The sequence below is a fragment of the Melospiza melodia genome, chromosome 3 (genome assembly GCF_035770615.1).
Source record: "Melospiza melodia melodia isolate bMelMel2 chromosome 3, bMelMel2.pri, whole genome shotgun sequence".
NCBI lineage: Eukaryota > Metazoa > Chordata > Aves > Passeriformes > Passerellidae > Melospiza > Melospiza melodia.
This window is the reverse complement of record NC_086196.1, coordinates 58,230,209-58,255,632: the sequence shown is the minus strand read 5'-3', so window position 1 is coordinate 58,255,632 and position 25,424 is coordinate 58,230,209. Positions and strand designations below refer to the sequence as shown.

Below are 25,424 nucleotides of genomic sequence, written 5' to 3'. Positions count from 1 at the left end.
TGGTTGATAGATCTCAAATCTGCTAATGACTTCATTTGGCACACAGAGCCCTAGAGCAAGAGTGCTAAACTGTAATGCACAGTATGCCACAGCAGTGACAGGCCTGTCAAGCCCCTGTTTAAAGTGTACAACACTCAAGTGCTTGTGCCTACAGTCCAGGACATCCAGGCTTTCTACTCAGACAGAGCTTCTCGCTCTGAAATGGCAGTTCTGTCCATGGTGGGAAGGCATTTGCTACCTGAACACTGCCCTGAAAGGAGCCCTGTAATGAGGCACATTTGAAAACTAGACCTTTGTGCCTCACATATACATGCTTACAGGTTTTTGCCATATCAGGAACTTAGAATTCAATTCTACGTTACATTCAACTCAGACACACTTACTGGCTTCCATGATGGCCACAGAAACAAAATGAGATGAAAGAGATATCAGAAAGAAGAAAATAGGTGTAGAGAAAAAAAAAAGCTTCTTCCGTGTTTTGACAGAATCACAGAAAAGCTGAGGTGGAAGTGACCCGCAGGGATCATTGACTCCAACTCCTGCCCAAGAATCACACCATGGGACCAAGAGTATTGTCCAAATGTTTCCAGACAGAAATCAAAACATATTAGGGAAAGTTTTCTTATTTAGATTTTCAGACTAAGTAAAGGGCACAAGTAGTTAACTGTTTATGATGTTTGCTCAGAAGCCAAAGTATGCTGCAAAACCATGAAATTCGAAAAGTTTGTTTCACACCTTGACTGAATTCACAAGTGTTTAATTTTACTTCAAAGACTTCCTATTAATCTCCTGTGCCAAAGCATCAACATTTTGGCTGAATTAAAGACTACCATTACCTCAGAGCTAGTTACACCAAAGACACGCATTTCCAATTCCTTTCTCAGTTCTTCATCTTAGCCTTTGGACATCTTTCTTCACATCAACTAATATTCAGGCCTTTTTTTTGCTATCCTAGCACATGAAGTTTTCTGATGAGTGTGCAGAAGACAGGTATCCCTTGCAGATAGGCTGTCACCACCTACAAGACAGGAGACCAGAAATTTGCCCTGACATTAACAGATAATTTAGTGCAAGTGTGCTTCAGGCATCCCTTTATAGTACTCAGCTAAGTGGTGCAATTTTGATTGAAATGGAATGAAAATAGGTCATGGTAAATTACCTCCTCTCCCCTTAATCCCACACATACTTCTCCAATCTTTCAAATAAAAATATTTAGTTATGCAGCTAAATATATTTGATTACTAAGAATTTCAAAGCCATCATTACTAGGACAAATATTATGTTTGCTATGAGCACCTTTTTCTTTTTATATGCATGTGCAACATATAGTTAAAAACCTGACATTGAAAAGGTAAGCCTGAAATATGCAAAATTATTGCACTCAGTGTAAAACAAAATATCTTGAATTTTTGCAGGACTCCCATTAAATTTTGTGCAACCTGTCTCAGGCTTTTCACAAATTTTCCTCTGACAACAGTCAGCAAGTCCCATGGTCCCCTTGGTGAAATTTTAGCTTTTACCCAGCTCTGTAAATGTTATTATTATTCCTGCTTTTTGGAACAGAACTGAATGCATCTATTTCGGGAGCAGAACGGGAGAGTGGGAGCTGTGAAGCCACTAATGGATCATATTACAGTATGCTTGCAGCATTTGGCATTATTAATTGGAGTGGAGTAGGAGCATGACATCCTTCTCTTCATCCTCATTTTCCTACTGGTAACTCCACTCCTGTGAAATGGGGAAGAGTTATTAACTTGATTTCAACAGCCACTGCACGCCCACTTATTGAAAACACACTGCTTGTTTATGAATGGGATCAAACTTCATGGGCATCCAGGAGTCATTAACTGACATTGTGTTTGTCTTGCCTATTCTGTTACAGAGATGTTTAAATTCTTTGTAATGGTATATTTAAGAAAAAAAAGAAGTTAGACTTACTATGAATTATTAGGGTGAGATTCAGCTACCGATGCTTGTATGGAAATTACATAGGCAAAATCAAAACCTTGATGAATTACTCTTACATAACTTCAGCTAATAATGTGGGTGGAACAAAGTACTATGTGCCACCTCTTTCCATTACGTGATTTGCTCAGACAAAACTATTAGACAGTTCAAGATAGGTCAGAGAAATTCTAACCTAAACACTTCAGTGTTTGATGATGTCTTATCACAGAGGCAATATACTTGCTATTCCTTTTGCAAGTGCTTGCTGAGCTGGACCTTCAAGTGTATTTAACTTTTGAAGTTCATCAACCATAAGTCCTTGGATTTGGTCTATTTGGCTTAGTGGAATGTTTGCCCCTTCCCTTCCCTTCCCTTCCCTTCCCTTCCCTTCCCTTCCCTTCCCTTCCCTTCCCTTCCCTTCCCTTCCCTTCCCTTCCCTTCCCTTCCCTTCCCTTCCCTTCCCTTCCCTTCCCTTCCCTTCCCTTCCCTTCCCTTCCCTTCCCTTCCCTTCCCTTCCCTTCCCTTCCCTTCCCTTCCCTTCCCTTCCCTTCCCTTCCCTTCCCCTGGTGTCACAATATCTTTTCTGCTGAGGGGAGGAGATAGGGAATGAGAAGGACTATAAAAATCTGGAGAAAACTTTTTTCATGCCACTGCTTTAAAATTGTTTTCACTAGGAAATTTCTGAAAGCACAAAAGCTGAGAATGTTTGAAAGAAATTTCAAAAAGAGTAGAAAAAAAGGAAACATCTCTTCCAAAATGTAATGGCCTGAAATGAGTACTTTTAAATCTAAAAACTTAAACAAATGTAAATAAATGTCTTGATTTTGAAGTTTCTTCTGAAACTGGCAACAAAACCCATTTGACTTGATTAATTTAGAAACATGGAAACCAATTTTTATGAAAAAACACTTTTTCTCAAAATTTTTTTTTAGATGCAGCATGTGGTTTTTGAACCAGCACTAGTCTCACTTTGCTAATTGACTTACAATCTAAACCAGAGATGACTGGGGAGTTTTAGGACTGAACCTAAGACTTTTTTGGTGAAAAGAAATACATGGCAACTCGATATGGAAGCATACAACACTGACAACCTAACTGTGTCCATGATCACTGACAAGCCAGGCTAGCCCAAACCTTCTCTGTTTTGCATTAACCAAACAAAATTTCAGGCTCTTAAAATGTTTGTGCATTGAGGCCCAAAAGAAAATGGATACCACTGCCAGTTCCTTTCATTTTTCTTACACTTCTTCTCTGTAGATAAGTTACTATTGTTTTTCTTTTGACATACAGTTTTATCAAAAGGAATAACTATTGTTCTTTCTATCATATCAATGAAGCAAAAAAAAAAAAGGTTTTAAGTTACTTGGATTTGTTTATTTTCCAACCTATTCCTATAATTCAAACTGGGTGACATTATTAGTTCTACAAATCAGTGCATCAGACATGCCCTTTTCTAAATTCATCACCTTTAGAGTTATAACCCCCTTTCTTCCCATTAAAGACATTAGGAAATCAGTAAGACAATAGGAATCATGTACTGTTCTTCCAGATGGTTGGCAGTCAAAAATCTTCTGAGAGCAGGTAATTTAAGTTATGTGTAAAACCATGATTTGGCAAATACATGTGCTGTTTGTAAAGTGCCAACAAAGAATATCCTAAATAAACTGTTCTCCTTCGAAAGTTTTTGAACATTTGGTTAGCATATGCCTGCAGAATGCATTATTTCCCACTCTTAGACCTTCCTTCCACAGGCAGTGTATGAAGAGTGCTGCCAGATACAATGACTGATGCTACTGTGCCATAGCAGGTGATGGGTCAGAGGCAGGCTAGACCTGCCCAGGAACAGTGAGAAGGAGTGGAGTACCAGCTGGTATTCATCCAATATATCAATTCCAGGAGGCGATTAGAACTTTACCAGGAAAAAATAAAACTGCGAAACAAAATCTCACTCTCTATTCAATTCTGAAACACTGGAATACCTAGCTGATTGCCTTAATGAGAGGTCTTTTGAGAGAAAAGAGTGGTGGCCTATTGAAGGCACTGAAGAGATTGTTTAATCCAGACCACAGCTGAAGATCTCTTCCTGACTGAAAGGAAAACTGTGCTCTACACATGTGCACTGGCACTGAAGGGTGAATATGCCCACATCAGAAAATAGAAGGATATGTAAGCCAGAATACATAAGATAAACTCAATGTAAATACAAAGTAGAACAGTATTTAAATTAAAGATGTAATGTGATGCATAGAACAAATTAAAGCTAAAGCAGTAAATTTAAGGCCCTTATAACTCAAGCACTCAGTATTCAATGGGTTCTTGGATTTCTACAGAATGTGTGCATTCTTAGTATCTCTGATCTACTCCCCAAGGATTTACGGCCAGCATTTCTTTTATATCTCTATTTTGGGGCCATTTTTTTCAAACAATGCAATGATCAGGAAACAGTTTATATAATTCAGTTTTTGGAATTTCGTAACATTGGACATCTCTCAACACAGCACATACATGTCCAGTTACAGTGAGGTACAGCTTTTGTGCTGATGCTGCTCATTTTCTCATTCCCCCAGTTCTAGTCCAACATTCTTGGACAACCTTATTTGATGACAAACTGTAGTCAGTGAATGATGTCAGTGAAAGAAGATTTGCTAGCATTTTATGCTATATTTGACATAAGGTAAATCTAAAAAAACTCAATCCTGCTCTGTGGTCCCGGTCTCCTTTGGACCATGGGGTGCATGTGGCACCCAGGACCTAAATCAGAACATTGCAGAGCTGCATTTCTCAGGCCAGGTCATGGGATTTTGCTTGAAAGGCTCTGGATGCTACAACCTGCTCCAGTCAGAAATGACTGAATAGTTGGTACAAAGTTACAGGAATCCCCTTCTGCATTTTGTCTGGACTCTTTTTACTTTTGAAGGTGTTAGCAGAAATCAACTGCTATTTATGCCAAGAGAAGGAGCCATGCACATATATTGGGTGGTTACATGGGAACAAGGCTTTCAGAACCCACAATGCCTGAACTCCACAAACCAACACCCAGAAACACCACTCCATCCATGAGAATTTCTTAGCAGAAGGCCATTACCTCAACAAAACAATAAATTCCCAACATACTATTCTACCTAAAACTGAATAGAATGCATTTTCCTTTGAAACAGTGTTTTTCTTTACTGTACCAAATTAGATGTAGCAATTATGTGATTTTCTGCATTGTTAATATACACTATTTCTATTTAAGAAAAAAACACACAATACTTAAAGGCAGCATTAAGCACCACCTCCATTTGAGCAAGAGCCACAGAGAAAATGTAACAATTTAGTCTAAATTAAGCTCAAACAGAGAGCTCTGAGTCAAAAAACATCTAGCAATAAGTTGATAAAAGCGCTGTAAACCAGCTAGATATAAAGTAGCACAGCTAGAATCATAGCTTGCAGAAAAAGTCACAAAAAAGCTGAACTTCTATGTATTCTTTCTACTTAATGAACTCTCTCAGGGTATACAGACCGTAAATTGGTGAGAAAATGGTCAAATAATTGCATTATTTGATCTTTCACTTGTAATGGGGAAAAAAAAAGAATTTAATTTTAAAAAGTCTCTACCAGATATGTTGGAAATAAAAGAAGGTTATACAAACACTACATTGAGCCACAGTTCAAATGCTTGTGGGTAGCTAACTAAAGTTCACAGACCTGTATGTAATTGCTGTCTACAGGAAATACTTGTGTTAGCAAAAGAATTTTCTCCCTGCTCCTTCACCTTTGCCCTTGCACAAACTCAGCAGCAAAGAAAGCTCCTAAGAGCATTTCTGTGATGAACAGGGCTTTCTCCACCCCTACAAGATGAACTAAATCTTACCATCAGGAACAGAATCTTTCAACTTCTCAGAAACATGCTTTTAGCAACTATTAATTGATAAAGGATATATTTTTATACAAATAAGCTTGAAACAAAATAATCTACTCCCTGTCCATATATCTTTGTCTAACCTTCACATGGTTGTTTTGGGGTTCCTTTAAGATTGCAACAAGAGTAAGAGCACAAAATTTACACTTATTTTAATGTAAATTGGCAGTGACTTCAGGGGCACGAGACGAATTCAACAAAACAGCAATCAGGTAGGAAGAAAGTTCATAAATTGAACTTGAAATAAAATTTCTCTGAGCAGTGAAATAGGGTGATCTAATTCCAAGTGGTCAAAAGTCTGTAAAATTCAGACAAAACAAATCACTGACAGTCTGCAAACTTTGATTTGCTTAATTCCTAACATAAGCTCTTGACTACAAATGTGCCATGTTAACATTAAATAATAAAACAAATTCCATTTTTTTTAAACCAAGACAATGTCTGTGATATCATTAGATAGCCTGAACTGGGAAGTTGAGCAAACATTTTTTAAAAATAACATTTTAATTTTTTCCCCCTAGCTTGAGATACCTTGAAAGGCACAGAAACTACATTTATCAAAATTGGTTATGTTTTCCCAGGACTCAAATATATGTATCAAAATGATATATTGCCATTTACAAAGTGCCATTTACTGCCATAACAATACATTTTTCCATGGGAAAGTGACACTTTTGGGTATGTACAAGTATCAAAGTTTCTTTACAGGAAGAGTTGCATCATCTCACTTATACATGCAAGACCAGGCAAGTAATTACCAGTGTGTAGCCTGGAAAGCTGATGCTTTCATTCAGTTTTCCTTATGTTACAATTTTAAGTCAACAGTCTTCATAACCTAGATTCAGGATATCAGAAACTTTAAGAACATGACCTCTGCATTTCAAACTCCCAAGATGCACTCTATTCACTGAGAAAATTACAATGGCCTTGTGTTATACATTCCAAGGGAGAAAGATGGCTGAGGGGGCTCTGATGGATTTACAAAACTAGCAAAATATTCACCAAAAACCCCTTTGAATCACAACACTATGCTAGTGTTTCATGCTATTTTTTTCTGATATTCAGATTCACTCTTGGAAAAACCTTATGCACAGTTTTCATCCTCTTTACTTTGAGCTTTTTTCTCCCTTTTGTGCACATCTGATCTTTACATGTACCCAAAACAAGAAAACAGTGATTTCAGCGAATAATGAGGACCCTCTGGCATTGCTATTACACCTGACAAAAAGCAGGGTGACGGCAAAGAACATAATCATTTTTGGTCACAACAAAACTTGTGCATCCTAGCAAATTCCTTGCCCCACATCCGAATGAAAACTCCAAATTTACACCACAAAGCTCTCTTGTAATCATCACAAACTAAAGAAAGTGCAAAATTGGATCAAAAATATGAACCACAAGGCAGAAGGTTATTCAAATCTACTGTTGCATTTCTTCTGCCGTTTATGATACTGACTCCCATCCTTATGTTCATACTGCTTTTTACACAAACATCATGCCAAAAACCTATATGTCAAAATACATTCTTCTGTGATGAATTAAGACCTTGAAAACTGAGTATCATAATCATTTGGTTATGATTATTTAACAATACATTCTCCTTACATTTATAACTTGTCTCTCGTCTGATTTGGCTGCATATGAAAATTTTACCTTTAAATTGTTATACTTTCATGACTAGAACAAGGTAAAACTACAAAGTAATTCCAAAACCCAAGAGATTTCGCTCTAAGGAATCTTTCATGAGACAATAGGATTTTAAAACAAAAAATTACAAAATCATATTAGGTAAGTTTTCATTGTTAGCTTTTCTTATGAGAGCCATATGAGAACAAACAAAGTACAGTCATTCCTTTTTCCACCAATGTGGAAATAATTCTCTTGTTTACATGTTATGACAGAAAAGAGCAATTCATTCCATCAATTCCTGTTTAAGTTACAGTTAAAATGGACTTTTAAATTATTTTACATGCTTTGTTACATTTGGCCATTCATCTAAAATATAAATCAGCTGTGTGAAATTGTAAAATTGTAACCTTTAGGTCTTTTAACAAGAATCTAAAATATCAAGCTTTCATATACCAAATATTTCCCTGGTTTTGGTTTGGTTTTGTCTTTTGTGGTTTTTGTGGGTTTTTTTATTTTTTTTTTTTTTGCTTTTAACCCTAAAAAAATTGCAAAACATTTTGAAAGTTTGAATCATGATCTAGCCTTTATAGCCAGTGTTTCCAGACTGAGTCCAGCTGGTTTTCAATGGAGAGTCAGTAATACGCCCTCCTTGGTGAAGTGGAAACAGGTGCCCCTTTCCATTGGCAAAGCTCTGACATGAATGAAGCACTTAAGCTTCACTGTTGTTACCTCTTTGACATTTTATTCTCACTGTGATAGCACCACATGGAAGTATCTTTTGAGCTATTACAGCTATTACTACTCGATGGATCATCTAAGTCTGTTGTTCAGATTGTGTAAGATATTGAAACCAAATATGTGAAAATTTTCCCTTAGGATGAAATTTAGATTTTTAAATCTGTTTCTTCAAACTACATCTCCAAACCTCGAGTTACATGTCCATGACTTTTAACAAAGAAGATAACAAGCAGAAAAAGAAAATGCAAAAAACGCTATAAAATGACTGAATTTATAAAGAGAAATAAAACAGAACCCCAAACTACGTGAGATGATGTATTCAAAACCAAGATCAAACAGATTACTTGTTTTGTAATTAGCACTTATTAATTAACTTATTAGTTTTTGGGTAGAGTGTGAAAGAGAGAATCTGGCAAAATACCAGTCAAGGCTAATGACTCCACCAGCAGTTCAAATGTGTTACAATATGCAGATTGCAAAAGAATATAGGTAGAGTTTTGCTATTAAAACTATTGCAGAGCTTAGCTCCCTCAGTATTTCTAATCAGCAGTCAATCTCAGACACAGTCCTTACCTGTAAGAGCCTGCTGGTCTGATCTCGAAGGTGTCAGCGTGACAATCAGTGGCCAACAGCATCTTTTGCCTCTGCACAAAAATGCAGGGCTGAACTCCACCCTTTGCAGCTGAAGCTTCACCTGCCCGTGCATCTCATGGTCCCTGGCTCCAAGCCACACTCACTAATTCCCAAAATCTGTCTCATTAACTAAGGAGTTAATATCAGTGGGACAGCTGAGGCTATGTAAACCATACACCTTGCCTTGGAAAGGGGGCTGGAGAAATACTGGAGTTCATCCACTGGCACCTCAGCACCTGTCTCATGGATATTGCACTGCCAGTTGTCTTATTGCAGGAACAACTGAACAAACCAGTACTGACACCTTGACCACATAATTATTCTCTTCTGCTGATTTACAAGTAAAAAGGTTCAGATTGTCCCCTAACTTTGTACAAACTATTCATTCATTTGATGATGGAGAAATAAATGCTCCATGCTTTGCTCTTGTTTTAGAAAGAGGACCTGCTCATGCAAGCACTTACAGAGAAGTTTTGTTTTCAGCTGAGCTTTCCCAATAACCTCTAAAGGGGGGCTCACAGGTAGGTTACTGCTGCCATTTCTCACCTGCCTCAGTAAGTCACCCTGCAACCCAAGCCCTGTGAAAGGCTCACCCATTCACTTGAATATTGCTATTCCAGTCAAAGCTAGTTGTGTTATATGGCTTACTGTGTCTCGGTCCCTTCAGTGGGACTACTGTCAGGAAGAAAATGTGAACTTCAAATTTATTTTTTATTGAATACACATATGATTTTCATGCAGAATCTGGCCATTGGGAGGATTCTCAAGGTGGAGGACCCAGCACTATTCCCAGTATCTGCTGCATGAGATGGGATGAAGACAGATACAATTGTGCAGGGTGACTTTTTGACATGCTTATTATAATAATTATTATTATAATTTTATATAATATAAAATTATAATTATTTTTACATGCTTATTAATAAATATGTCACTGAGTACTACTTGGCAATACTTAAGGAAATGAATGCAGAAGTCTCTTACCAGTGGAAACATGTTAGAGTGGGAAATCAAATGAAGAACACTTGGTCTTGATAACTAAAAAATTATCTGTTCCACAATACTTTCCTTAGACTGGATAACAACAGCAAAGGTCAAGAAAGCTGAGCAGGCTCTAAGAGAGCTGCATCACTACCAGTATGTGGGAAGATAGAAGCAGGGATGTTTTAATCAAAACAAAAAATAATTCTATCCCAAGACATATAAAATGGCAATTGCAAAATAAATCTCGCTGATATTTACTTATTCACACTTCTCTCTGGAGATCTGTGTGCATGACTATGAGCATACTCTCATGCCACTTCAGGTGTTTGTCTAAAAAAAGAGATGTTATTTAACAATATGGTCTTTGGCAGAAGTTAGCTGTAAAGCCACACATTTTGCAAACCAAGTACCCATAGTAACTAACGGCACAATAACTGAGCTTAGATATTTTCAATTTCAAAATAATTCACAAATAAAAATGCTACATATTTAAATCAATAAACATCTGAGCCTGTTCATTCCCTTCATTTCAACAAGCAAATAATTTTCAAGGAATCATTTACCCTCCAAGTGCAGCTTTTTTCTTTACTTTTGGAATCCCTGATAGCGGATTGAAAATCTGTCAAAATTAAGTTAAAATCAGCTCAAACCTTTCATTCTTGCTGTTGCTATTTCTGACCTCCATGAGCCAACCATGAACTACATAGTAAAAATTCACACTCAAATATTAAATTGTGACAGTTCCTAAGTCTGCAGACATGTATGCTGACTTAAAAATTAAGGCTTTTAGCTTATTGCAGTTTATTACATTCCATTGCAAAGTAGATGCTAAATGTAAATCACAATCCCAAAGACAAGATGGAAGATGTCCTGCCCTAATACATTAGCAATTAATGGAACAATGAATCTCAGAAAATATTGCTTCTTTATTTTTTACCCCACATAGAAATTGTCACCCAGACCACCATGATGAGACTTTTTATTTTGAGAATAAAATTTTCTTTTTTTCTCCTGGTATCATCTCATTATAGGAATAACCATTTTTGTCATTTTTCTTGCCTCAAATTTGGAAAGTAAAATAACAGGGCATTTCATCAGTAGGGAGAAATGAAAAACGTAATGCTTTTGGATATCCTTTCCTCACTACAGCTTCTCATAAAGCTTCATTCCTGCTTCTCACTTTGGCAATTCAGTTTTGTGACTACAGGTTGAAACCACATTTCAGAAGGCCTGAAATACTATTTTTTGTCTATATATGTATAGCTTTATATTTCTATTTGCTTAAGGACATCAAGCAACATGTAGACATTAATTAGTTAAGCATTACAACACCTCTGTGAAGAATGGAAATGCAGAACTGAATAATAAAGATGTTGAATGTAACACCAAGGACACAAAGCACCTCAGCAGCAGTTTGGCATACAAAGGAATTTTCTTGAAGTCGTTGACTGTATCCAAAAGGTTTACAGTTAGAAAGAAAAAAACCCTTAATGTCATTTGGAAAATAACAGAAGCATAAAATCTAGAACTGAAATAGGATTCTTGGTTTTACACTTCCCTGTGGCACATGTTGATGGTGCAGTGCTGTAGTACAGCTGCAGGCACAGCACTGTTCATGTTATGCCAGTTAAGGGCCATGTATTATTTCATGTCTTCTGTCCTGGCTGCATGATGCTGTGAAATTGGAGAGCAGCTCCAATTTCACTGCTCTGGTACATTTTCAGCCTGCACTTGCCTTTCTCCACTGATTCAGATTACTGCATGACCATTACACAGCAAATTCATCAAACAGAAAACACAAAAGGGGGCAACACAAAGAGGAAGGGAAAAAAAAAATCTCCTCAGCAGCCAAAACCCATAAAGCTGCAGAGTGCTTTTAAAACCTCAACCACAAGCCAGGAAGGGAGACCCCTGAATTACCTGGGACAAGAGCAGCCAAACAGCACAGGACAATGAGCTACTGCAGAGGGTCCAGAGGAGGCCACAAAGATGATGAGGAGCCTGGACCAGCTGAAGGAGCGGGGCCTGTTTAGTCTAGAGAAGAAATATCTGAGAGGGGATCTCATTAATGCATATAAATATCTCGAAGGAGGGTGCCAGGTGGATGGTGCCAGCCTCTGTCTTCAGTGGTGCCCAGTGAGAGGATGAAGAGCAATGTTAACTAAAAGACAAGAAGTTTCACCTCAACATGAGGAAGGACTTCTTTACACTGAGGGTGGCACATCACTGGAACAAGATGTTCAGGGAGGGCCTGGAATCTCCCACTCTGGAGACATTCAAAACTCACTCAGATGTGTTCCTGTACGACCTCCTCTCGCTGACACTGCCTTGGTTGGAGTGGATGACCTCCAGAGGTCCCTACTCTGTGAATCTGTGATGTGCCAGAGCACAGAGAGGCTGCACAGCCCACCTGGCCCCCTTGCTGCATGGCCTTCACCATCCATGTACTGCAGCCTGCCTTGGTGGGGTGATGCTGCCTCTCAACACCCACAGCACAGACAGTGAGGGAGTGGCTGCTGTGGGGAAGGAACAGCTTTCCTGGGCCCCAGCAGGCAGGGGAGCAAGTGGGGGCTGCAATGTCTATGGCCTCAAATGTGTGTGACTGCTCCTGGCTAGCAGGGCATCCAGAAAATACACCCAGCACTAAAGATGTCAAGCTCCAAATTCAATACTCAACCCAACACAGCTGGTGTGCTTGCCTGTGTGCCCTGTTAGCATTCACACTTCCCAAATATTTCTGACTTGGGGTCTAAGAAGGTCTGAGTTGGCTCCTGTCCCCTAGTGAGCCGAGAAAGTCACTTGTGCCCCAGAGGGGCTCCCCAGAAGGGCCCTTGGTCACCAGGAAGCCCTGAGGCTGTCAGAGCACAAAGGTGACAGAGCTTCTTGTCACTGCCCAGCGGCCACCAGTGGGCTCTGCCCTGCCCCTGCCCTGAGCCCCCATGCTGACTGTGCACAGGGCCAATTTACACCGGTTGCTTTCTTCAGTGAACAAGGTCATGGCAAAATACTGCTTTGAAAAGATTACAGTACTTAACACATAATCACAACAGAAACATAAGTATTCGCCTGACAGCAAATACTTTCTGTTCCTCCTCCCCACCCTCCACGACAGATGAAGACTTCTAACAAAAAAAACTACAGAAAGCAGCTTTAGTGGAAAGCTAGTAAGTAAACAGATGCCTTTAAAACAGGTGTGACAAGAAAACCAGATTCTGGAAGAATTTAAATTATTTTCTTTCAATGAAAGATGAAAATGTGAAAAGATTTAAAAGGCTGTCTTGCCCCTTCCTCTGCTTTCATGAGGAAATAGCCCTCAGTAGCCAAACGTTTACTATACACAAGAAAAACAATTTGTCATCAATAGTGTATTTTCCAAAATTATACTCTTGTCTGTATATTGAAAGCATATGCAGTTTCTGGCTCCAATACAAGTTATCTATAATGAATTTTAGGAAAGAAAAAAAGTGGGTTTTTTTTCCTGAGAGAAGCAAAACACATATAAATGGCACATATAAATGTGAGTAGGAAAATAATACATGTGGGCAATTATGTATGTATCTAGAAAAACATTCACTGCTATTCATCCACTATTTTCAGTGGACAAATACTATGAACTATTTTTCTTGGAGTCATTGAAAGTACACAATGAAATCTGTGCTATTTTCCACTTTGGGAGAAACAGGTTGGCATGAATGGCAACTTGTTTCCTTCTGTTTTCAAAGAAGGCCCCAACTAGAGAGTCTTAATTCAAATCCACATGGAACTTTTTAAAAACTGTGTGCAAAATTATGATTTAAGATCATACATCCAAGTTTACATCATATCTCAAAAAGAATTTAAACAAATTTCTGATTCACTGGAGCCTTCATAGATGCTTCTACAGGTATACATGCCGCATATAGCCTTCTGTGAATAATGCCTAAAGCACAAGGCTTCTTCAGGAAAAAAAAGCAAATCTCGTCACTCAAATCATAGTCTTTCTGGAAATACCAGTTTTCCCTTCTAGAGTAAGTCCATAAACCTCAATAACAACACCAAGTAACAGAAAAATATGCAAACTCTTAAATGATTCATGCTGCTTTCAAGAACTTTTCTTCAGTTTTCCTGCAAGACAGTTGAAAGCAACTCTGTAGATGGCATGAATACAGGAGTGCAAAAACATTTAGGTTAGCAGACCAGACAGTTTGTTCTCAAGCAAGTAAGATTTTAACCAAAGTGTAGTGGTGTTAGACAGGACAAGGTACCTGAGCTATGTTTTACCCAGACAATATCTCTTCTGGAGGTTATAATCAAAAGCAGCTGGGGCTCAGCCAAGTGAGAGGAAAAGATCCCTCACAGGAACAATAAGGATAATTTGTAAACTAGATTTAACTGATAGTTTATCAGTAAATGTCGTCTTGCAAAATCTTGAGTGTTTTATTGAAATGCCAATCTTGTACAATTCAAGCACATTTAACTTAAGCAATAACCTTTATGAGATTTGGGGAGTTTTCTCAATTATTTTCCTGGCATTTCCTATTTGTAAGACTTTTTTTTAATGAAGTCTCATTCTAAATTGGCATGAGTCAGGCACTTGGAGCTCAGCCAGCCACAGCACTCTAAAACACACCCAACAACAAAAATACAGACATTATTCTAAAATTACGATAAATTTTTCTAACAGTAATGCTAAACAGTCTGCACATCCTACTATTGAGCTATTTGATTTCTCAAATCAAGAAACAACTAGAAGATGCCTGTGCTAATGTGACCATTCTCATAACAATTAGGACCATCCAACTTCTGAGACGCAATAGGTGCTTTTAATACTGGACCAGTTCCTCAGCTGTGCATATCAGCATGGTTCAAGCAGATTTTACATGGTACTGATATAATTTATAGTGATGAATGATCCATCAGACAGTGACAAAAATGTAATATAATTAGGGAGGAAGTTGGTTGCTTTCTCTGTAATGTTAAATATTCTCCCTAGGCCAAACTAATTTACTGAATTCTTTTTGTCTGAGATTCACTCTCATTTCTTTTTAACACGTATGTCTGTTAAGGTTAGAATGAATTAAACATTATCACAAGAAAGAAAATGGCAATAAGTACATTAATTGTACTGACAGCAGTTTCATTGATAGCACTCTTTTTTACTGTACAGCAGTATATTTGACAAAATGTGGATTGTCTGCTCTGAGAACATGAAAATATAAAACCAACCAACTCTTATGTGGAAAAATCAGCAAATTGATCAAATAAAAATGTAGAAGTTTTATCACAGAAGTCCTTGACCTCCAAGACAGCTTTTCAAGTCAGTTAACTTCCCTTCTTGAAGTAGAACAATTTTCTTATGCTTATCTCAGACTGTGTGGGTGGATGAATGAAATCAAGCGTCTGTGAATCTCTCACAAAGATACCAAGTCTCTGTTCTCAGGCTCTAACAGCATTTCTTGTTTTTTTAAACCAACATGCCTGATGAATGATACAATTTTCACCATCATTCTATATATTCAAAAGAATGTGCATAATTATTTTCTAAATATATGCCTGATACAATCCCTGTCTAGGTTTTTAAGCTGTCTAGCTCGAAGCCTGCTTTGGCAGCACTCATAGCAGGATCTGAGCAACTTTCCGACTATCAGTCTGCACTCTGTACTCTGGAAGCCTGTCTTGTCCCAAAAGCTCCCCCAACAGCACATATCTGTTTATTGTGTCATTCTGAAAATCTCCTTCTTCTGAAGATAATTGTGGCTATGAAGAACTTCACTGACGGCCACAAAAACACTGTGCTTGTGCCAGTACTATGTAAGACTAGACTGAATAAAGGAATCCCAAGTGATCATTCTGTTTCATGCCTTGTCCTTCCTTCAAAAATGCGCCAAAATTATATCTAGATAGAGGTGTTTAGTAGGGAATGGCAACACTTAATAGACTTCCAAGAAAAGTCCACATTAGTTACTGAATATGAAGACGTCAACATCTAACACTATTTACTTCAGTAAACCCCAAACTCAAAGGCAGTAGAGAGGACACAGAGGCCACACTGTACCCAAGGACAGAGTGTTCATTTCTCATGCCAGAGCAACCATTCTGCCTGGTGGGCTGCCATGCACCTGCACTGAAACAGAATCTAAAACCAGCAGCAACCTCCAGTGCTGCACACACATCCCTGAACAAAATGCATTTTCTGAAACATCCAACTTATCCTTGTATTGTATATCCAGATAAATACAATCTGGATATCCTTGTATATCCAGATAAATAAGCTTTAGATAGCTTGTGAGCAATTTCAGACTTCCTAGTGAAAAAAAAATCTAAGTATTTAAAAGAATAGATTGTAAGGTACAGTCAAACAGTCAGGCACTGCATAGTGACTTAAATTAGCATTAAATTAGTTAGAGTTTACTTGTCATGAAAGACGGGCTTGCAACAATCTGTTGCTGCATCTCAGCTCAAGGACTGTAACTTCTAGACATGCCAACTTAATAATTTACAACTATCTTCTCACAATTCTAATTTACATGACATTGCTTCAGCAAATAGATTAAGCAGGTTGCAAATGACCTGCAGGGATATCATTGTATTAGTTAAAATTGTAACAATGCAAATTAGGACAGTCCCCTGGCTATACACTCAGTCAAAAATCATTATTCTAGTGGTGCCCAATGTAGAATACATAACACACTAATAGGATTTTCAGAAACTGTGGCACATCAGTAAAAATATAGCAGCTACTGCCTTCCTGGATTTTTTATTTCCAGTGCCACATAAAAAGGTAAACCAAAATGTAGCAAGTATAGGAAGACAGTGAATGAGAAAAAAAGGGTATTATTTGCCTGCGATGCTCATCAATTCCTGCAGAAAAATAACTGAGAACATAAGCACAAATTTTCCAGCCTTTGACTTGCCACATACTTCCTCTGTGGGTTTGGTCAAATCACTTACCCTCTGTGTGATCCAGAGCTCTGTATTAAATAGAAATTGTTTTATCCAACTCTACAGTTCTGTATCCCAGTTTTCTTTGTTTTCTCCCTGTCCTGTGAGGCTTACAATACCATTTCATAAGAATATGATGCAACAACAACAAAAAGCTCAGGCCCTTTGTTCTTGTTTCCTACAACTTGCCCTAATGTCACACCCTGTTTTTTAAGTGAATAAGCCCAGAGTCAAGCTACAGCCAAACTCCTTGGAATGTAAAATCTGTTCATGTGACATAAACCCAAACAAGCTAAAAATTACTGTTTCAAACATATCTGAACTGTTAACCAGAATTCACTGACTTTGATTAGACTCATCTGGTCTAATCATATCTGTCTCATATGGTTGACAGACAGATGCCAATTTCTCAAAAACTGTTGTATAAGCATGTGCTTCTACAGGAAAAAGATATCCAGAGGTCTTGATTCAACTATTTTGGATAATTCCAGCTTCTGCTTTTTTTGTTTGCAAAAAGCATGACCTGCAATGTCGCTTTACCAACTGTGATTTCAAATTTTTCCAGGAAAGAAAAAAGCAAGTTTTTTTAAATGTAGCTTTACAAGGCAGCAGCATCTTGTGTGACAGATAAAATTACTACAGTTAAGCTTACTGTAAATGAAGTACTTCTCAGTGAATGATTGTTTTAATTTAATTATACTTTCATCCAAGAGGAAAAGAGAAAGTATAACAAATACTAAGTGGTTGAAGAAACTCTTGGTTCATGGGAAGAAAAGTTTTCTTGAAAGAGGCCCTGAATACTTGTTGTAATTTTACTTGCTCAAAACCAACTGAATTGAGGAATTACCTTGCCCTTAATAACATCACAGAAATGTAATCATGAAACTTTGTCATTGCTGAGCAAACACATCTAAATTTTTCTTTTTACTGCAGGTGGTAGTGAGTGGGTAAGAAGTGATGAATATTCTTTCAAGGAATTGCTTATTCATGTGTCTCAAACATCCCACTTATGGAGATGAAAATTCTCTCTTTAAAGACCATTTTGTCCTTGGTCTTTAAGGCCACCAGATGAAGTTAGGAAGAAGACAGCAACATCTGCTATCATAGAAAGATGCCCAGTACTGACATGACTATCGTCCTTCTGTCTTTAGCATCTGTCCTGCAACACTCCAACCCATCATGTGCTGGCATTAGAAGGGCAAACATTATACACAGGCTGAAAGGAGTCACCAAAAAATGTCACTTTGCTCATCAGCACAGGATAAAGCAGAACCTCTTGGCTGTCTGGCAAACTGTGATGCAGAAAAACAACACCAATTCCCCAATTTCAGCATTACAAGAGTGGAGAAACAGATTCCCCACGTCCAGCATGTTAGCACAAGTTATAAGCCACAAGCATCTGACACAGACCTCATGACACTCAGTGGAAAAACCCTCACTGACTTCAAAGTGTTTTGACCCAGTGTTTTACTACACAAACCTGAGAGCAGATGATTTGCAGAAAATAAAAAACTAGAACATATTTTCACAATATTATTTTGATGGTCCTTTGGCATAATAACATCTGCCCTATTTTCTCTTCCATTCCTAAGGAATTTTACTCCAACTTTTATTTATAATTATTATATTTAAATAGCAACCACTTTTGTGAAAAGAAAAAAAAAAAAAAAAGAGATTATAATTGGTGCAATATTTGCTCTGGTACTAAAAAGCTGCTACTGCTGATAGAACATTAATATATACACCAAAATTGGGAACAAAGAATTCTGGGTTAAAATCATCTTCACAAGTACTCTAGGACAGTATTAAAATTTCCTGCAGAACTAAGCAAAAAAAAAAAAAAAAGTATTCTATTGTCTGCATACTCATTATTGCCATCCTTATTGTAGACTGTTTTCTGCTAGTCCAGTAGGCATTCAAAAGCATTTTCCCAAAAAACAGTAGTAGGATGATCACAAGTGTTTCCAAGATAACTGTCTATGCTTTGATATGAATGATATGCAGCTACATAGGCACCAATGGTGCCTAATTTTTCATAATCAAAAATCAAGACTAGTCACAGCCAACCCTTCTGATCCCTGAGGACCAGCTGGAATGCAAATCTCTACACTTGTAATGCAACAGGCCCACCTCTGCCATCTCTCCCTACTCACCACAGTATCAGCTACTGAAAAGAGCATAACCACACATCCTGCCTTTGCTCTCCACTAAAGTTTCAAGCTGAGTGTCAGAGGGTGCCACCTATTCAGCATCACAGGAAAACACTAGTTTTAGAAATGTTCATGACTGATGAAGTTCACACTTATCTGTCTATATTACAGTATTAATTCCAGGTTTTAAACATCTTTTAATTGACTGGACATGACAAGATAGTCACCAAGGAAAGACAAGAAAACTCAATCAATAAAGAAAAGTTTAACATTTGCAAACTGGAGATGAAATTATGCTCATCTTCTGAATGATGCTGCACAGTTTTCTTAGTCTTACACTATTTACTTGCCATCTGAGTTTTAAGTGATCAGCTGCTGTGCTAGAACTTCCCAGCCTCATCCCCATCCTAGGAATAACCCTTCCAGTTAGTGGACTGCCTTTCACCAGTCATCTCAGCTGGGTGGCAGTGGCACAAAATGCCCTTGCTATTCCTGTTCTTACTCAGATCAGACATTTCCTTTTGTAAAGAACAGATACACAAAGACTAAACTGCATTTTTTGGTGGCATGGATACAGTGAGAGATATAATGTGAGGGACAGGCATTCAGCTGTGGCATCACCTTGACAGGAAATTCTAAGTGCTGCAGCCAGTTAAAATGAAGAATATACTTATTTATTGAATGATTATTAAATCAGTCTATCTGACAAAAGCACCTGTTCTGGAAAAAAAAAATGTCTATGTCTCATTCAACTCTGTTAGAAGAATAAAGGATGAGAACTGCATGATACCACGTGCAAATATATATCCTAAAGCATTAGGCACTGACATTTAACTCCATGGTGCTTTTCCTGGTGTTCTGGTTTCCTGAAAGTGTTCCCTAGTTTAAGGGCACAGTTTAAGGACACAGAACTGCCAATTGGCCATATCCTTGCTGAGGAATCAGGTCAGAGGGACCAGAGCCCACAGAACCTGATGCTCCATTAACCCATGCAGTAACCACTGTGCTGTGTGTTCACCCACCCAGTACTCACTCCCCACCAGTGCCTCAGCAGCATGAGGAAGAGAAGAGGAAGACAAAAAACAAGAAAATGTTTGTTTAGATAGACACTTTAATAACCAATCCTCACCCCTACCCCGCTCCAGGGGTTTATTTTGTTGATAAAGATGTTATATAGCATGGAATATCCCTTTGGTGATTTGGGTCAGATGTCCCAGTTGCATTCCCGACTCCCCAGTCTATTCAGTAGGAGAGGGCAGAGTGTGAGAAAGAGATAGCCTTGGGGCTGTTCCAGTGCTGTTTAGCAACACCCAAAACATGGGTGTGTTTCCTACACTATTTTAGTCACAATTCCAAGACACAGTGCTATTGGGGCTGCTAAGAAGAAAGTGAGCTCCACCTTGGTCAAACCAAGTACAGTCCAGTATATCTGTAACTATTCTGCATGTTGACAAACTAAAAAGAGTCACTGTCCTCTATGTTCCCTACTGCTCACTTACATTTGCCCAGTTACATTTACTCAGCTGAAATGTATCATAGCTAAAGTTTACAAACCTGACAGTTCCATTGCTCTCCCAAGTAATTTCTGACTGCTCAGTAAAGCAAGGACACAACCATTGTTAGTTTTATTTCCCATAAAAGATGCAATTCACACCTACACTGCCTAGATGATAGTTTAGAGATGGAATTTCAAGTGAAGGTTGAAACAATTAAAAATCACAGTGCTAAGAAATTCTAAGCACATAAAGAACAGAACGTTTAAAGCAATTGGTCACAATCTCTTTTGCCAAAAATCTCAGCCTTTGGGGAAAAGATGCAGAAGGATCTCCTGAGTGGATAATCAAGTTAGCAGAGGTAGTTCTGGAAAACCTTTGAGGAACATGGATAAATTCTCTGGTATTTGCACTCTTAAATCCAGAGCATGTACAATTCTAAAAAATGTTTTAATTTAGTCTTAAATCATCGGCCATAAAGAAAGAAATTGCAATGTGCAGTCTGTGTCTCACAAAAAGAAAGTCTAGATTATCACCCAAAAATTTTCAGAATGAGAAAAAAACCCAACTTAAACTCTTTCCCATCTTTGATTATTGTCTCAAACCTCCATACTTCAGGTTAAACCTTTCAGTGTGCTTCTTCATGTCACTGTCCAGCCCACTCCACTGCAATCTCTCCTCACCAGAGATCTGCCCTTTCTAATAAGCTCTGCCTGGAAAGTCTGCCTGGGTTAAACTCTGCTTAACAATGATCAAAGCTCCTTTCTTTATTTGCTTTACCTTTGTCACATACAATGTCTCAAGTAACCAATATTAAAAAGTGCACATTTGACATAAGAAGGTACGTCCTTTATACTTAGAAAGATAAATAACAGAAAAGGTTTGTATGATAAAAGTATCTTAAAGTATCTTGATATATTAAGTATCTTTAAGATCTTGAGGGATTGATGTCAGAGGAAATAACAGGTAAACTTTTTATCATTTTTCCAATTATATCAGATGGTCTAACAAAAGCCTTCCCCAGTCTATAAGCCTCATTCTTTCTTTTGCCATTCATTGCTACAACACAGTTCCTAAACCCAGGATCTCTCCTAGCACTTGTCCTCGTTTTGGCCAGGACCTTAATGTAATTCAATGCCAGCTCACATCATTGCCAGGGCTGGGGGAAAGACCTCTGCCTTCCAAGAGGAAGGGCATTCCTTCCAGCAGGAGAAAGTCATGGACAAAACAGTCCAGTACTGCTTTATTTTACATGTAAATGGTTTCTTTGTCTTGTACCTTTTCTTCTTAATATCATTACTGTTACTGTTCATTTTTTCATTTAATTGCTGTTAAATTATTTTTATTTCAACCCGCAATCTTTGCCTTTTTTGCTTTCACTTGGACGGGGACTGAGTGGTGAGGAGGTTTTAATGGAGCAATAAATTGGAGAATACCATTCCTAAGTCATGACAGCACTGTATGGAAGCCACAGCTGAACACTGCAGAGACGGTTTTGTGTTCTCCCACTGATATTGATAAATACAACTCACACTGAGTTGTAGAAGTAGCATGAGCTAAATTCTGTCTGTTCTTCAGTACATACATCAATCTTTTATTCACCTTTCTATGGTCTTTGCAATAGCATTACATAGCGGAAAGGCACTTCACATTTTTAATGTATTTCTGAAAATTTTATGCAAGTAGTTTTTATCAACTTACATAATCAGAGATCAAATTTGCTTTGAGAAGAATTCAGCCTTTCTGAGACGTAATTTAGTTTTCTGATTTGGCAGCTTATACATACAGAGTATAGAGACTTTATTAGGACCTCTCCAAAATCTTGATGTATCATTTAAAAATTATAAAACCATCTACCATTCATACGTAATCTTTCATCCAAAAGTATTTTAAAATTCACTACAGAAGGTATTTCACATTGCTTGATACTGTAACTTGTTAAATAAGAAGGTTTTGAGCCCCACATCAACTAATGTTGCAGATGCTCCTTTATCACGAAGAGCTGTCACACTGCACATCTGGCCTGGCCACATGGACACACTACTCTCAAGGGAAAAGAAAGCATTACCCTAATTCTTGTTCCTTCCTTTCATCTCTCTGTTACGCTCTTACCTGCAGACTCATAGTGGGTTACATCACAACCCTTCTCTTCCTCATGAAAAGCAATATGAGCCAAATTATGCCTTTAACAAGCTGTATTCTCACACTCCGCTACTTAGTGCTCTTTACAAAATGATTAATTTCATTTTCTATATATAGTTAATTTCTATGTCTTTTCATCTGATATATTTGGACTTTCTATCTTGGAAATACTATTCAGGTATGGCAGTACCATGAAACACAGAAAACAGGAAGGCCATTTAGGAAGTCACATTCAGTACTAAGTTACTCTAGGCATTATTAATATGTGATACAGAATTCATACTCCAAGCTCCCAGTGAACTAGAATTGATGAGCCTGGTAACACACACATTTACAACGAGTACTTCTCATGCAGGGTCTGATTTGTAGAGCTGGGTAGCAATTGTGGAGATGCTGTAAACAGGAAAGAGCCAGCCAAGCTAGAAGGAATGTGCTAATTAAAGGATACAAGTGAAATGCAAGTTAAAAGCAGCCAGATAAGGAGAAGGGAAAATCCTGTCCCCAAACAAGAAGGAAGGAAGGAGAGAGAACACACCCCTTGCTAGATTTGCATATCATGTCCCAGGGCCCAGCTGCAGCTAGCAGGGGAGGGAAACACTGATCCTTCACATCTCTATTTAGTGCAGCTCCCCAGGCAGCTTTTCTATTGAAAAAGATCTAGGAAGGAAGTTAAAAAGAAGGATGACAAAAGGAACAAAAGAGAAGGTGCTGGAGTGGAGCTCAGAGCAGAAGCTGCTCCCAGGGAAGGGCGGTATCCCAGCAGCTCACTGCAGATACAAGCCAAGGACAGCCAAAGTCATTCCAGTCAAAACTAACACACGGGGACTAAGGAAGAGGGCAAGCTCAGAAGCTGAGTAGTGGCATCACTGTATTCCTGATGGGCTAAGTATTTAGGTAAGGCAATATGTGTAAGTGAAGTTAATGCCTTTCATCAGAGCAACAGATTACAGTGTGGAGAAGGGGGAAAAAAAGACAAGTTTTGGCTATACAAGCCCTTTTTCAAGAGAGCTGCTGAGGTGTGACACTCAGGAGCAATGTGTGAGTCAGGACAGTGCCCTCAGCTCTGGGACTTGGGTGAGATGTCCAGAAAAAGACCCAGGTTTAAACCAGAGGTATGCCTGTGGTTATGGAAAGAAGGCTTTAGCAAAATTTCATGTGCTTTCCATGAGCTCACAGGCCTGGGAAGAGTGCCTCTACCCATTGTAATATCCACAGATGTAAGAAAGGGTGCAGAATTCAATGGAATAGTCCAAAGTCTCCTGAAGTTCATAGTGAACCTGCTGACTTAGGGGACTTTGCATCAGGTCCTGAAATCAGATGTCATGTGGGAAGCCACAAACAAATCCATGAAGAAAAATGGATGGACACTGCAGTTCATATCTGAAATAACTCTAATGATTTCCACGGTTTTAACTTGCAAATGTTCCTTGATATTCAGCTAGCTGGCCTTTCTCAAACCCAGTCTGCCAACAGTGGAAAAGAAACCAAAGGAGGAAGCACTTAAAATAATTAATAATCATTATGGGCTGGTTTAGTTTAACAAGTATTATCTGTGGTCTTGGAATATTTCTCTGAGGTTTACTGGAAATTTATGAACCATGGGAAAAATGCTACTGATAATGGAAGGAACAGGCAACAGCAGAGTGTTTTAAAACTGCAGAACCTTAAGGAGTTGCTGAGTTTGATTTATTTCAAAAATATAAATCAGAGTTTTTTCCTGATTTTGTCTTCTGAAACTCTGAAGCATGAGCAGAAAAACAGAAAAAAAATTATATATAAATAAACAATTCTTTTGACTTCTTAGAGCTCTGTAAAAATCTGAATTCTGAAGGTCTTAAAAGCCAGTTCTTCAGCAAAGGGAGTAAACAAATTAAACCACCATTCTTCTATTCCCCTCTAGTATCAATATTGTTAAATAGTGCCCAAATAACATAAAAGAGAAAACATTCAACTGTTGAGGATCAGAAGGGTTTTTTCAGTTTCAGTTTAATTAGCTTAAAGCTAAGAATATGTCCCACAATCTAATACCAAGTTCTTAGTCCATCTTTTTACATTTTATGCCATTAATTATTTCTGTTATGCCGGTGGGAAAAAAAAGATACAGGCCCTAATCAGTGCTCCCAAGTGTTTGTTAATGAACTCTGAGGGGACCAAATAGTCATAATTGTCTTTCAGAACTGGAAACCTTTCTTGAAAATAGGTTCTTTGTCTGCATATTGTCTCTTTATATAGCTTAATGTTGCTTTTATCACTTTATTGCTTTTGTTACTTTTTCATGCGGGAAATGTTTTGATTAGATAGAATATACCCTCAGAGATTCATCCTTATCTTTCACAATAGCTATCTCTGCATTTACAGCAATAATTCAATCTCCATAATCCCAAATTTGTAGAATTTTCTCTTTATTTTATCATAGCACTTATCATCCTCCAACACACACAGACAGCTTAGCAATTATAATGACTGTATTATTACCATTTAACAGCGAGTTATAATGTTTGTGGTTAAGACAGAAAACTGAGCCAAAATCTAAATTTCAATAAAAGAATGCATCATTGTGGCAACACTAACAAGATGCTTTAGTGAATCTGTAGTATTCATCTGTACTGGTGACCACCATGGTATTTCTGGGCCAAGATTGTGACTGAAATGTTTCCCAAGAACGCTCTAAGCAAGCAAGGAGGCAGATTGTTTCTAACAGACATAGAGATTATTTCCCAGCACATCTGCAAAGCCATTGGATTGCACTCACACAGGTGCTTCTAGGCAAGTCAAAGTTATTCCAACAACTAGCACTCCATTCAGTTCAAATACCAGCCCAAGCAGCTGAACTGTGATGCTGGCCAGCTGTCTGTGTGCAGGTGAGCTGGTACAGACTATACT

At 38.1% G+C, this 25,424-nt stretch overlaps 1 protein-coding gene across 3 annotated transcripts in view; it reads right to left on the bottom strand.

The window, feature by feature from the left end:
- The window catches only part of SMYD3 (SET and MYND domain containing 3), a 380,229-nt gene that overhangs the window by 82,164 nt on the left and 272,641 nt on the right, over positions 1–25,424 (bottom strand). The window contains exon 1 of one of the 3 annotated variants that reach the window (XM_063151905.1): positions 16,766–16,842. The exons of the other annotated variants lie outside the window; for them this stretch is intronic. The gene's annotated coding sequence lies outside the window, so the exon portion shown is untranslated. Of the gene's footprint in view, positions 1–16,765; positions 16,843–25,424 lie in introns of those variants that run through there. 3 annotated transcript variants of the gene reach the window in all.